Source organism: Salvelinus namaycush, chromosome 7 (genome assembly GCF_016432855.1).
Source record: "Salvelinus namaycush isolate Seneca chromosome 7, SaNama_1.0, whole genome shotgun sequence".
Taxonomy (NCBI): Eukaryota; Metazoa; Chordata; class Actinopteri; order Salmoniformes; family Salmonidae; genus Salvelinus; species Salvelinus namaycush.
The window spans coordinates 31,208,294-31,220,728 of NC_052313.1; the positions used below are offsets into that span (position 1 = coordinate 31,208,294).

Below are 12,435 nucleotides of genomic sequence, written 5' to 3' on the forward strand. Positions count from 1 at the left end.
CTGCACCTTCCTAGCAAATTGCAGTGATTCACCTGTACATAGTGGTAGTATTGATGATTTGTCCCTTGCAGTTACACCTCGCTCAGGAAAACATTTCTTGTTAAATCCCCACTTGATGTGGGTGTAATCATTTAAACCTGTTGTCTGGTTTGTCTTAGGGATGCCGCCTGTAATTGAAACATTAGTGCTTCTGGTCAATATGTTCCCATTTTAATCACACGCCTTGATAAGAGACGACACTATCAGGTGTGTGTGTGTGTGTGAGTGTGTGTCTTAGGGTTGGACATTATATCAAATGAATTTGATTAATTAGAATGTATGTTTTAGTGCAATATTCCAAATGCCTCTATTGCAGGAATCAACGTTTTTTTTGTGTGTGTGTTTGTCTTTTTGGTCTCATTCCGGGCCTTCTATGTTGTGTGCACCGTGCACCTTCCCACTTGCAAACAGACATTAAGCCCCTCTCCCTGCCACTTACAACAAAGACGAAAGATAATATTAAATGTGTCATTTAGTGGACTCTCTTATCAAGAGAAGATTACATGAGCAATTAGGCTTAAGTGCCTTACTCAAGGGCACATCAGCAGATTTTCACCATTTGGCTTGGGGATTCATCTTCCTCTCTGACAACAAGCAGTTGCAACTCACTATTTGCATTTGGGGTCCAAAACAATTGGTCATGTGGACTCCAAAACACATTGAGACGTTATTTTACTGTAATAGAGAAGAACTTAACATCTGTAACAATGCACTTTTTATATCTCAACTCCCAAAATTTATAACAGAGGAGACGCTACTAAGACAGGAGTATCAATTAACATGATTGTTAAAAATTAATGCTCTGTTTCTGTCGCGCGGCATTGCAGTTTCTGTTGCGCGCGACGAGACCGTAATGTCACAAATGCACATTTAATAACAATTGGCAACTCGTTCTCATTCTGAGAAATAAGCATCTTCTTATCCAGGTAGGCCGCTTGACTTCAACATCTAAACGTGAACTGTTCTACCTTGTTAGCAAGAAAATAGATCCAATTTGGCTAGACTTTAAATATAAAAATTAGCTAGCTTCTAGCGGAACCCCTCGACAACATTCCGCTGAAAAGGCAGAGCGCAAAATTCAAAAATATTTTTTGGAAATATTTAACTTTCATACATTCACAAGTGCAATACACCAAATGAAAGCTTACCTTCTTGTTAATCTACGCATCGTGTCCAATTTCAAAAACGCTTTACAGCGAAAGCACACCATATGATTATGTTAGGTCAGAGCCTAGTCACAAAAAAACATAAAGCCATTTTCCAGCCAAAGAGAGGAGTCACAAAAAGCAGAAATAGAGATAAAATTAATCACTAACCTTTGATGATCTTCATCAGATGGCACTCATAGGACTTCATGTTACACAATACATTTATGTTTTGTTCGATAAAGTTCATATTTATATCCAAAAATCTCAGTTTACATTGGCGCTTTATGGTCAGTAATGTTGTGCCTCGAAAACATCCGGCGAATTTTCAGAACCACATCAATTTACAGAAATACTCAAAATAAACTTTGATAAAAGATACAAGTGTTATGCACAAAATTAAAGATATACTTCTCCTTTACGGAAAAAGCACACCATGCAATAATCTGAGTACGGCGCTCAGACACACAAACGAGCCATACAGGTACCCGCCATGTTGTGGAGTCAACAGAAGTCAGAAATAGCATTATAAATATTCACTTACCTTCAATAATGTTTCAACCGGAGAATTCCTTTGTCTTTAGAAATGCAATGGAACGCAGGTCGCTCTCACGGCCATGCGCATGACCAGCTCATGGCACTCTGCCAGACATCTGGTTGAAACAGCTTTCATTCTCTCCTCCTTCACAGTAGAAGCCTCAAACAAGGGTCTAAAGACTGTGGACATCTAGTGGAAGCCTTAGGAAGTGCAATATGACCCCATAGACACTGTATATTAGAAAGACAATGAGTTGAAAAACTACAAACCTCAGATGTCCCACTTCCTGGTTGGATTTTTCTCAGGTTTTCGCCTGCCAAATGAGTTATGTTATACACAGACATCATTCAAACAGTTTTAGAAACTTCAGAGTGTTTTCTATCCAAATCTACTAATAATATGCATATCTTAGCTTCTGGGCCTGAGTAGCAGGAAGTTTACTCTGGGCACGCTTTTCATCCGAACGTGAAAATGCTGCCCCCTATCCCAAACAGGCTAGCTACTCACTAGCAGGTGGGCTTGTGCTTGAGAGATGTTTTTGAAACCTGTGTTCATTTTCTATATTGCTTGTTACCAGAAGTTGGTGATTTGTTAGTTGATGTGCATTGTACATGGTTCTAGATAATTCCCTTTTTGTTACAAATTTTTCATAGACCGACTTGAAAGCCAGATCGGTGATTAGTGGGTCTTATGATTGAATGCTTATAATTAGACTAGCCATAATTTCACAAGCCCTGAATTAATTAGATTATTCCCGATTGTTTGAAATGCAGTGTATGGACATCTTAATTATACAACAAAGGTTATTTAGAGAGAACATAAAAAATGTATACTTATACTCTACACTGAGTATACAAAACATTAAGAACACCTGCTTTTTCCATGACAGACTGACCAGATGAATCCAGGTGAAAGCTATGATTCCTTAATGTCACTCGTTAAATCCACTTCAATCAGTGTAGATGAAAGGGCGGAGACAGGTATAAGAAAGATTTTTAAACCTTGAGACATTTGAGACATGGATTGTGTATGTGTGCCATTCAGAGGGTGAATGGGCAAGACAACATATTGAATTGCCTTTGAACGGGGTAAGGTAGTAGGTGCCAGGCAAACCGGTTTGGGTCAAGAACTGCAATGCTACTGGGTTTTTCAGGCTCAATAGTTGCCCATGTGTATCAAGAATTTTCCACTACCGAAGGGCATCCAGCCAATTTGACACAACTGTAGGAAGCATTTCAGTTAACATGGGCCAGCATCCCGGTGGAACACTTTCGACATCTTGTAGAGTTCGTGCCCTGACAAAATGAGGCTGTTCTGAGGGTAGCTATAGCAACTGGTGTTGACTCCTGAGTGATGCCATCAACCATCTCACCATGGCTGTGGATTTTTCACTCAATACGATGTTGACTCAGTACGTGCTATGTACTTAGGGCCTTTTTACCTTTGAAGAGATGTGAAAACGAATGAAAGCATTTGCTCGAACATATTGAGCACTTTCATGAATTTTTCATCACCTCAGTGCCTTACCGTGAAGGCAATAGCGTTGGCGAGTAGCTGAGGTGTGTGTACTCATTGCGGCCAACCAAAGGTGTAGCATCTTTAAAGGTTTATCTATTTATCCCTTCAAAAAACCCTTAAACGCCCCAATGACAGACTTGCCGGCCCTGTCATGTGTCTCGCTCTCTCTCGCTATCTCACTCTCTGTCTCTGGAATGACTCACCCAGTATGAAACCAGCACCAAACTGTGTCTTGGCGACCTGTCTCCATAGCAACCGTGCCGTCTCTGCGGCGTTACCACAGCGTTATCCTGCCGTTATCCTTCAAAGTTACTCCTGTTGTGTGGATAAAAAAACTGTGCAACTATGTGAGCCAACGGGAGGAACGTACAGCACAAATGCATATCTGTCTCCACAGATCAGTGTCTGTCAGTGTAGGGTGATGGGAGCTTTCAAGTGTGTGTGTGTGTGTTTTGTGTGCATTTATATCTGTGTGTGTGGTGATGGCTGTGCCTCAGGACCTGGTGTGTTGTGATGGTTGAGGATATCTCTGTGCTTAGAACGACATGCTGCTGACTCATTCAGTCTGCATCTCAAATAGCACCCTATTCTCTATATAGTGCACTACTTTAATAGGTTGCCATTTGTGACATAGGCTGATTGTTATTTTATATCCCTCCATGGAGGTGTGGGGGTCCTCAAAGCACATTCACTCAATAATGTAACCCCCACGTCTCTCCTTCACCCTCCCTCGCTCTCCATCTCTCCCCATCTCCTCCTCTCTTCCCTTTTACAGGACCTACGGGAGGATTGGCTCAACTATCCGCCCCACACTCTGCAGGTTGGTTGGAAATAATCTATTTTGTTTGTTTGTCCTTACATTCTGTGTCCCTAGATGATTAAAAATTATGTATAAAATATATATAATGTATAGCTCAAAATACATATTGTATATATGTAACACCCCCAGAGTACCGCTTTCTTACACACACACACACACACACACACACACACACACACACACACACACACACACACACACACACACACACACACACACACACACACACACACTCAAATCAAACTTAATTTGTCACCTGCGCCGAATACAACATGTGTAGACCTTACCGTGAAATGCTTACTTACAAGCCCTTAACTTCTCTGCGCTACGAATCCCTTTTACGGGATCCCTTTCCTAAACAACCGCTAGAATTGCAGGGCGCCAAATGCAAAAATATTACCTTTTTTTTTTTATAATCATGCAATCACAAGTGAAATATACCAAAACACAGTTTAGCTTGTTGTTAATCCACCTATTGTGTCAGATTTTGAAAATATATTTCACAGTGAAAGAAATCCAAGCTTTTGTGAGTGTAGCTTTCAATGCTACAACAGCTAGCCCCAAATTAGCATGGTCACGAAAGTCAGAAAAGCAATAAAATGAATCGCTTACCTTAGATAATCTTCGGATGTTTGCACTCACGAGACTCCAAGTTACACAATAAATGTTCTTTTTGTTCGATAAATATTACTTTTATAACAAAAAAACGCCATTTGGGTTGCGCATTATGTTCAGAAAATCAAAGCCGTGTTCCGTTCGACAAATTCCAAAAAGTATCCGTAATGGTCCTAGAAACATGTCAAATGTTTTTTTTAAACAATCCTCAGGTTGTTTTTAACAAACATAATCGATAATATTTCACCCGGACCATAACCTATTCATTAAGAGACAAAAGGAAAATGGGGTGCCCCTCTCTCGCACGCAGGAAATATTCAGAGGACACCTGACTACTTTTGAAAAAACTAATTTTTCAAAATAAAAGCCTGAAACTATGTCTAAAGCCTGGTAACAGCCTGAGGAAGCCATTGGAAAAGGAATCTGGTTGATACCCCTTTAAAATGAGGTTAGACGGGCCAGGGAACACTGATTTTTTTTTTTATATCACTTCCGGGTTACATTTTCTCAGGTTTTCGCTTGCAGAATAAGTATTGTTATACTCACAGACAATGTTTTGACAGTTTTGGAAACTTTGGATTGTTTTCTATCCTAATCTGTAAATTATATGCATATTCTACGATCTGGGCCAGAGAAAATGTCAATTTACGTTGGGCACGTTATTTAAAAAAATAATAATAATCTGACCCCTAGCGCTAAGAAGTTTTAACCAACAGTGCAGTTCAAGAAAGAGTTAAGAAAATATTTACCAAATAAACTAAAGTAAAAAATAATAAAAGTAACACAATAAAATAACAATAATGAGGCTAAATACAGGGGGTACCGAGTCTATGTGCGGGGGTACAGGCTAGTCAAGGTAATTTGTACATGTAGGTAGGGGTGAAGAGACTATGCATAGATAATAAACAGCGACTAGCAGCATGGAAAAAAACAAATGGAGGGGGGGGGCGTGTCAATGTAAATAATCCTGTGGCCATTTGAATAATTGTTCAGCAGTCTTATAGCTTGGTGGTAGAGCAAGGCGTCCCGCTAGCGGGACAACTTCCGGTGATACAGGAGGGCGCGCAATTCAAATAAATAATCATACAAATTATGGATATGGATAAACATTTAGGTACATATAAGTGTCTTAAATCGTTTGAAAGCTTAAATTCTTGATTATCTAATCTATCGAATTGAGTAATACACTCGTTAAACTTGCAGAGAATTTAATCTGAAAATCTACTTACTCTACTTACGTTTCTACTTACTCCTCGGATACCATAAAATGTAATCAAACTATAATATTTCTTACGGAAAAAAGCATGTTCAATAGGAAACCGATTTTAGCAGGTGCGTCCAATCTTCATGGCGCGCGCAAACATGAATTTCCAAGACTGCGTCTCTGTACTAAAACTGATATTTCTTATTTGTATTTTAAGTTACAAGTCTGAAACCTTGAACATAGACTGCTGACACCATGTGGAAGCCATAGGAATTGCATCCAGGGAGCTAATTTTCAATATGACCTTATAATTGCCATTCTACGAGGATGGTCTCTCAAATATTTCTGGTTGTTTTTTCTTTGGATTCTCTCCTACCATATCTAATGTGTTATATTCTCCTACATTTTTTAAAAACTTTTCTACAAACTTCAAAGTGTTTTCTTTCCAATGGTACCAATTATTTGCATATCCTGGCTTGAGGGCCTGAGCAACAGGCAGTTTACTTTGGGCATGTCATTCAGGCAGAAATTGCGAAAATGGGGGCCTAGCCCTAAGAAGTTTAAGGAGCCTTTTGGTCCTAGACTTGGCGCTCCGGTACTGCTTGCCATGCAGTAGCAGAGAAAACAGTCTATGACTTGGGTGACTGGAGTCTTTGACAATTTTTGGGGCTTCTCCAGTCATTCTCTCCACATTAGTTTTGCTGCCTTCTGTGAGATATGTCAATGTAAATGTTGATAAGACTATAAAAGACAGAAGTACATGTCTGTATGTGTGTCTGGCATGTTCCAGACAGACCTTGTTGTATGTATAGGTGCTGAGCAGACACAGACACACCAGGGTTTCCGGTAGCCTGTAATGGCCGGCTTTTGGCGGAATTCAAATAAATTAAAAGCCAATTAAATTAAATTGTAGTCTGCCAAATTGTCCATGGCTGCCTATATCATACAACCCGATATAGCACTTCCGCACCATTTTGTCACTCTTTGTGAGTTGCCTTACATGCATGTGCCTGCTTCTGAGAGGGAGAGGGAGAGGGCGAGAGAGGAGAATTGGTCTAGGCTACTGTTGACTGTGAAGATGGAGGCCTTTTTTTTACTGAAGTAAAATGTAAGTTAAATATGCCTATCGTGAAAAGCCTACAGGTTTAAGGTTTAATATCGTAGTAGATGAACGTTGGCACAGGCAATTGCAGGCAAGTGTGAAACTTTGGAACATTTATGTTTTCAGATTCATAATAATTGATTTCATCATTATTGTATATCATTGTTATTATCATATTCATATTTATTCATCTAAATAAGTTAATTCAATATGTAAATGTATTTTGTTTAGTTCTGTAGAGACATTTTTGTTGCCCGAAAGTAAGTTCAATGTCTCTAATTGTATCCTTTGTATTTATACTGAACAAAAATATAAACGCAACACGCAACAATTTCAACGATTTTACTGAGTTACAGTTTATATAAGGAAATCAGTCAATTGAAATAAAATCATTTGGCACTAATCTATGGATTCAGTATCTGGAGTGACCATCATTTGCCTCGTGCAGCGCGACACATCTCCTTCGCATAAAGTTGGTCAGGCTGTTGATTGTGGCCTGTGGAATGTTGTCCTACTCCTCTTCAATGGCTGTGCGACGTTGCTGGATATTGGTGCGTACTGGAACACGCAGTCATACACAGCCTATGCCTGCCCATACCATAACCCCACCACCACCATGGGGCAATCTGTTGACATCAGCAAACCGCTCGCCTACACAACACCATACACGTGGTCTGCGGTTGTGAGGCCAGTTTTACATACTGCCAAATTCTCTAAAACAACAGTAGTGGTGGCTTACGTTAGAGAAATTAACATTAAATTATCTGGCAACAGCTCGGGTGGACATTCTTGCAGTCAGCATGCCAATTGCACACTCCCTCAACCTGAGACACCTGTGGCATTGTGACAAAACTGCACATTTTAGAGTGGGATTCTATTGTCCTCAGCACAAGGTTCACCTGTGTATTGATCATGCTGTTTAATCAGCTTCTTGATTTGCCACACCTTTCAGTTGGATAGATTATCTTGGCAAATGAGAAATGCTCACTAACAGGTATGTAAACAAATTTCTTCACATAATTTGAGAGAAATTAGATTTGTGTGTGTATGTAAAATTTCTGTGATCTTTTATTTTAGCTCATGAAACATGGTACCAACATTTTACATGTTGCATTTACATTTTTGTTCATTGTAGTTTATTAAGATAAGTTATAAATAGGCCTGTTAAATAAATATCATAAGCCTATTGCTGTCATTTGTTGGTTACATTGGGCACTAGCATTTCTTGGTAATTGCTGCAATATGGCCTGTTAAATTCTGAACGAAAATGTACTTCTGTACGACTATATCTGTATACTAGACGCTTTAGCCTATCTGACAAGTATCAAGAAATGCATGTCGGTGTCGTAGCATGCCGTCGGCATATCTCTATCTCTCTTTGGGGCTAGGCCTAAGCTTCTCTTCCTTTTTATATAAGTGTTTTTAAATATTAATAGGCTATCATACAGTGGATCCCTAAGCCTAGTACAGGTATATGCATGCAATGCCCTGATGCATTTTGTGCTCAAATCTCCGACAGCTGAACCATGAGGTAGACTCGGATTAAAGTTCTCCATCACTGCGACAGATTTATGCCATATAGATTTGGGAGAGGTCTGGTTGGTGAAACGGCCTAATACAGAAGCATGTCTGTTCTGTGAAATATCCTGAGTGTACAAAACATTAAAGTTATTAAAGAAGGATTTTTAGGCCTTGAGACAGTTGAGCCAAGGGTTGTGTATGTGTGCCATCCAGAGAGTGAATGTTCAAGACAACAAAATGTAAGTGCCTTTGAAAGGGGTTCGGTAGTAGGTGCCAGGTGCATCGGTTTGAGTGTGTCAAAAACTGAAACGTTGCTGGGTTTTTCACGCTTAACAGTTTCCTGTGTGCATCAAGAATGGTCCACATGCATGATTGCTGCTTACCAAAAGCGGAGAGTCCATAAAGTTAGGTAGGGGCTAAGTTACCCTAAAGTAAATTAAATTGCCCAAATTATATTGCCTAATTAGCCTACTCCTGTCTAAACATAAATACATACAAAGCATTTTTGTCCTTTGTTTAAAAAGAGGGGGATCCCAGTTTTCCATTGCTACCATGTTTATTTCTCTACTCCTTCAATTACGCAACTGGCCTCGTTTTTCAAATGCAAACTGGAGCGGCGCAACTGAGCACAGCGGTGCAACTGAGTTCTTCTTAAAAGGGCAATGACATACTTTCTAATAGAAACTCCAACATTTACATTTTTGAGTGAATAATAATAATAATTGATGTATTTATAATAAAAGTATTATTATTAATAATAATAATAATAATAATAATATATAATTAGAACAGTCAGGTGTTGTGTCCAATGGGGTAACATTATGCGGCATCAGTTGGGCTCGAGGTGATAACGCTAAATGCTAGCAGCACATCTGATCATTTAGACCAGGTTTTCCCAAACTGGGGTGCAATGCTGGGGGTACGCCAAATACAAATGTGATTCTATATTTTTCTAAAATATATATATTTTTTCTTCACATTTTCAAACATTCCATTTATATTTTCCAACAGGGCTATACATTTGGGTGATTTTTTTTTTCCTCGCCTCAGTAGCCTCGTTTCACTGCCAAAAATAAAATTAAACTATCTAGTGTTCAGTGAAATAACAACACAATGTCAAATACAGGTAGCCTAGTCAAATAATTAACATCCAATCACATTAACCGTTACTCTCTTGCGGGAATTCCACTAATCGTCCGTATGTAGCCAAACGTAGCTGCTGCTCATTTTGGTATCTGTACTGATGGCAGAAAAGCCATGACAGGGAGACATAGTGGTAACGCATGTGGAAGTAGTTGCTCCCGAAGCCACTTGGGTACACTGCACCATCCACCGAGAGGCTCTTGCACCCAAGGGGAATGCCTGACAGCTTTAAAGATGTTTTGGACACTAACTTTGTTAAAGCAAGGCCCCTGAACTCTCATGTATTTTCTTCACTATGCAATGATATGAGCAGCAACCATGTAACACTTTACAACATACAGAAGTGCACTGGTTATGAAGGGGCATTTTAATTGAGAGACAAGCTTAAAGTTTTCTATACTGACCACAGTTTTCACTTGTCTGACCGCTTGCATGATGACGGGTTTCTCACATGACTGGCCTATCTGGGTGATGTTTTTTCTTGCCTGAATGATCTGAATCTAGCATTACAGGGACTCTCCGCAACTATATTCAATGTGCGGGGCAGAATTGAGGCTATGATTAAGAAGTTCTTCTCTGTCCGCATTAACAAGAACAACACACAGGTAATTCCATAATTTCATGATTTTCTGTGTGCAAATGAACTCAAGCTTACGGACAATGCCTAATGTGATTATAGCGAAGCACCTGAGTGAGTTAGGTGCGCAATAACGCAGGTACTTTCCCAAAATGGATGACACAAACAACTGGATTAGTTATCCCTTTCATGCCCTGCCTCCAGTCCACTTACCGATATCTGAACGAGAGAGCCTCATCGAAACTACAACAAGCGGTTCTGTGAAAATCTTATTTAATCAGAAGCCACTGCTAGATTTCTGTATTGGGCTGCGCTCAGAGTATCCTGCCTTGGCAAATCGCGCTGTTAAGACACTGATGCCCTTTGCAACCACGTACCAATGTGAGAGTGGATTCTCGGCCCTCACTAGCATGACAACTAAATACAGGCACAGACTGTGTGTGGGAAATGATTTAAGACTTCCCACGAGGCCGGGTTGTGACAAACTCACACTCATTCTTATGTTTAATAAATGTATCATATAGGCTTACAATGATGGCAAAAAACAACATTTGTGAGTGTGATGACCCTGGTGCTAGAGGGGGTACACAGCTGGAGGTTGAATGTTTGAAAGGGCAAGGGACTCTAAAAAGTTTGGGAACCACTGATTTAGACCATGCATTGTGCCATATGTTAAAATAATTGGATATGTTATGGGGCTCATTTCAGGAGGTGGACATTTTATTTCAGTTGGTGTCAGCATCATTTTATTTTCACTCATTTTGGAGTAGAATGTCCTTTTTAAAAGGTCACCAGAACTGAGCTTCTCAGTCCTAAAGGGACTGGAATTGGTCAGACGTACAGTTTTATACGTGTACAAACGTATCCTCTTCCCCGAAAAGCATGATGGTCATGACTTTCTTGTATGAAAGGGGAGGTTGATCTAAGATTGACTTAACTTTCATTGTTTGTTTTCTTTTCATGCTTTAACCCCTGGGTTGACAATGATTGTTTAAGAAAAAGGAAAAAAACAATACAAATAGGCTATACAGTTTTGCTTATGCATCAGTGGTTTTTCTTATAGGCTGTTTTTAAGGATATGGCTAACATCCCTTGTTTATTGATGGTGCTGGGTGCGTGGGCGGACCCTCTAATGGGTTATGCACCCAATGTACAGTATCAGTCAAAAGTTTGGGCACACCTACTCAAACCAATTGAGATGGTTTGGGATGAGTCGGACTGCAGAGTGAAGGAAAAGCAGCCAGAAAGTGCTCAGCATATTTGGGAACTACTTCAAGACTGTTGGAAAAGCATTCCAGGTGAAGCTGGTTGAGAGAATGGCAAGAGTGTGCAAAGCTGTCATCAGGGCAAAGGTAGGCTACTTTGAAGAATCTCAAATATATAATAGTAAAAATAAAGAAAAACCCTTGAATGAGTAGTCCAAACTTTTGACTGGTACTGTATATGGATGACCTGTACATTTTTCAGATAAATGGAGATATTCCTGGTCACTTGTCTGGCACCAAATTGTCCTGACAGAAACACTGACACACACAAACACACATACACACACGCTCAGTTAGACTGTCTGTTGGTCTCTAGCTAGTCCCTATGTTGTCCATCTGCTGTTTCTGCTCTCCATAAGCAGCTTTCTTAGCGTTACTCAGACACTCTCTCGCTCTTTTACTCTCTACCACTGTCTCTCGCTCTCTTTCTCTCTTTATACACTTTCATTCATTCATTCTTCCTCTCTCTCTTTTTCTCTCTCTCTCTCTCACTATTTCATTCCCTCTCTCTCCCCCTATTTTTTCCCCATTCTTCTCACTCTCTTCCCCTTTGCAGTGCATGATCTCCCTAGAAACATTGAGAGTAGGGCAAAGAGAGAGAAGAGGATGTTTGTTTGAAAGTAGGATTCGGAGGAAGAGATCAAAAATGGTGTAACAGGATTACACTCGGTCCCAAATCACATAGGGCCTCCAGGGACCAAAACACTGCTTCTGTTTATGTCAGTGTGTGTGTCACAGTGCGTTTTGTGAGTCAATGTGTTTTCACATGCATGTTTTTCTGAGCATATCCATGTTTGTTTCTAAATCCCACTCTGATCTTGGCTGATGTATGTTTTTATATTTTTGTTTGCTCTCTGCTCTCAATTGATGACAGAGATTTTAAGACATGGTTTAGAGAGCTTTTGGCCCACTTTGACAGTACAACTGAGCCCAAACCGTTTGTTTGTC

The 12,435-nt window shown here is 39.9% G+C and overlaps 1 pseudogene; it reads left to right on the plus strand.

Annotated features, from left to right (window-relative positions):
* Positions 1-12,435, plus strand: part of LOC120050698 — a 153,821-nt pseudogene that overhangs the window by 97,072 nt on the left and 44,314 nt on the right.